At 49.6% G+C, this 3,166-nt stretch overlaps 2 pseudogenes; both read left to right on the forward strand.

Annotated features, from left to right (window-relative positions):
• Positions 1-1,223: 1,223 nt before the first annotated feature.
• Positions 1,224-2,121, forward strand: LOC147994643 (18S ribosomal RNA; annotated as a pseudogene; the record flags this gene model as incomplete).
• A 543-nt stretch (positions 2,122-2,664) lies between these two features.
• LOC120102624 (5.8S ribosomal RNA) lies at positions 2,665-2,817 on the forward strand (annotated as a pseudogene).
• Positions 2,818-3,166: the final 349 nt, after the last annotated feature.

Here is a 3,166-nt window from a genome sequence, read left to right on the forward strand (position 1 = left end):
CTTTGAGACAGAGGACATCATATATGAAAGGTCAGAAAGATTCTGCCATAAATATAGGCATCCTGAAAGGTTAATTCATTACAACCAATAGGTCCAGATAAGAACTAGGTAGATAAATATTAGCAAAATGATTGTACATTGTAAGGTTAGTTTATATAAGGAAGTAGTCATGTTTGAAATTGTCATATAATTGAGGGCCACATAAAGTAGTAATTCAAAGAAAAAAGTGACAGAATGTATCACAGATAAAATATGCCCAATTCACATAAGAACAGCTTAGGAATAAGAGAATGCACAAGAGTAGAGAAAGAGAGACAAAAATAGACAAAAGAAAGACAGAGAGAAGTAGAGCAAGAAAGAGAAGTTGTGGTGTGTGGCATGTGTTTACGGAAGTTTTCTGGACATGTTTTTACAGATTCGGGTTCTAAGAGAACAAACTATTCACTGGGGAAAACAGAAAAAGCTGGATAATTAGAAGGATCTAGAAGATTGTAACACATTGTCCAAGTTAATGTGAGTCCAAGCAGAACAACTCATGAAGATGCCAAGAGAAACCATATTGAATCAGTCAGCTTTGAAGGTTGGATTACATGGAGGCTAGAAGCTCCTAGTATTAGGTCTATAAATAGTAGAACAGAGGGAAAAAATACTCTGGCCTCAGCCTAAAGGACTTATTTGCATAGCTTGGGTAAGACTCTTATCTCATCACTTTATCTAAGAAAAGAAAAGTGACATTCACTAAGAAAGACATACAGACAGACAGACAGACACACACATATACAGAGACACACAAACACACAAACATACAAACATAGAGCGGTGTGAGGAGGGAGGGAAGAATAGAGGGAGGGAAGAAGGGAGAGGGAATGCTTGCAGTCAAGCATTGAACTGTGAACAAGGTTCCAAAAAGAGAAGTTACAGAAAGAACTGAAGTAGTTGAAGGGGTTTGCCACCCCATAAGAAGAACAATATCAACCAACCAAACCCCTGCCCTCGATCTTCCATGGACTAAACAACCATCCCAAGAATACACAAGGATGAGTCTATGGCTCCATATGCATATGCAGCAGAGGATATCTTTTTCAGGCACCAATGGGAGCAAATGCCCTTGGTCCTGTCAAGGGTTGATGCCCCAGTGTAGGGAACTGTCAGAATGGGCAGGTTGGAAGGAGTGAGTGGGTGAGTGAGGAACTGACCTCAGAACAGGAGGCATGAGGGGAAATAATAGCCGGTTTCTAGAGGGCAAATCAGGAAAATCATATTTAAAATGTGAATTAAAAAAAATCCCCTCCCCCAATGAAAGAAAAAGAAAGAGAAATGGAGAAAGCAAAAGAAAAACAAATGGGGGTACATAACTAAACAAATGGCAACTGGTGATGCAGCAGCGTTATTCCCATGATAGTCAAGCATCTTCTGGGAAACCAAAGTCTTTGGGTTCCGGGGGAGTATGGTTGCAAAGCTGAAACTTAAGGGAATTGACAGAAAGGCACCACCAGGAGTGGATTCTGCAGCTTAATTTGACTCAACACAGGAATCCTCACCCAGCCCGGACACAGACAGGATTGACAGATTGATAGCTCTTTCTTGATTCCATGGGTGGTGGTTCATGGCTGTTCTTAGTTGGTGGAGCGATATGTCTGGTTAATTCTGATAAGGAAGAAGACTCTGGCATGCTAACTAGTTATGCGACGCCCGAGAGGTCGGCCTCCCCCAACTTCTTAGTTGTACAAGTGGTGTTCAGCCTCCTGAGATTGAGCAATAACAGGTCTGTGATGCCCTTAGATGTCCTGGGCTGCATGCAGGCCACACTGACTGGCTCAGCATGTGCCTACCCTAAACCTGCAGGCGTGGGTAACCCATTGAACCGCATTCATGATGGAGATTGGGATTACAATTATTCCCCATGAAAGAGGAATTCCCAGTGTGTGTCATAAGCTTGCGTTGATTAAGTCCCTGCCCCTTGTACAAACCGTCCTTCCCTACTACTGATTGGATAGTTTAGTGAGGCCTGATCAGCCCATGGCCCTGTTGGAGGGCTGAGAAGATGGTCGAACTTGATTATCTAGAGGAAGTAAAAGATGTAACAAGGTTTCTGTAGGTGAACCGGTGGAAGGATCATTAATGTAGAAGGCCGAGGGGGTGTCTGGTCCTTTCTTGGGCCTGTGTGAGTCACTCCCTCTCACCGGGAGGCACATCTCCGGGTCCTGGTCACCATTGTGGCCTGTGCCACAGCCAGCCGGCCAAGTGAGCTTTTCCGGGAAAAGCGGAGATTGTTACTGAGCGGTGCAGGGAGGGTGTCCGGTCCGGTCCATCAAGGGACCTCCTCCGTTCTCTCTCCCTCCCTCCCTCCTCTGCCTCCATCCACACCACACCTCCGTGTGCCCGTGTGCCCGCCTCCGCCTCCACTGCCGCCAACCTCGCCTCCCTTGCCCGACGCAGCCGGGTGCTGGGTTCGCGGCGTCCCAAGTCCCGTGTGTCCCCCCTTTCCGTTCCGGACCCTGTCTTTTTTTCTTTTCACATGTATCCTTTAGTTTCCCACTGGCCGGCCTGAGGTGGAACCGCCTCGCCATTGGCCCCTCTCTTCCGGTGCAGCAGGGGCGGGCGTGGGAGCTTGTGCCCTTGTTAGCACCCATACGAGTCTGCTCACACCCCAGATCCCGATACAACTCTTAGCGGTGGATCACTTGGCTTGTGCGTCTATGAAGAACGCAGCTAGCTGCAAGAATTAATGGGAATTGCAGGACACATTGATCATGGACACTATGAACACACTTGAGGCCCCGGGTTCCTCCCTGGACTACACCTGTCTGAGAGTCACTTGAGGATCAATTGCCGCCCCCCTGCAGTTTCGCTGCCGCTGCGAGGGTGGGGGGGTGGGGGGGATGGGCGCGTCGCGCGCGGCTAGGACTCTGCTCGCAGGGCCTCTCCCCTAGGTCCTCTGTCTCCCGAAGTACAGACGGGGGCGGTGTCTGGCGGTCGTCCTCGCCCGGTGGTTCTGGGCGGGCCTCATCCTCCCCATCCACTGGCGCCGCGCGCCGGCCACCCTCCTCGTGGCTCCTTCCTGCTCGCTCTGCTGCTCCCGCTCCTGTCCTCGCCTGCTCTCCTCACCATGTGGACGCGTCGGTGTGGGCTGGTCGGGTGCCTGGGCGCGAGAGGGGCCGCGTCC

Source organism: Rattus norvegicus, chromosome 4 (genome assembly GCF_021556685.1).
Source record: "Rattus norvegicus strain SHRSP/BbbUtx chromosome 4, alternate assembly SHRSP_T2T, whole genome shotgun sequence".
Lineage (NCBI taxonomy): Eukaryota > Metazoa > Chordata > Mammalia > Rodentia > Muridae > Rattus > Rattus norvegicus.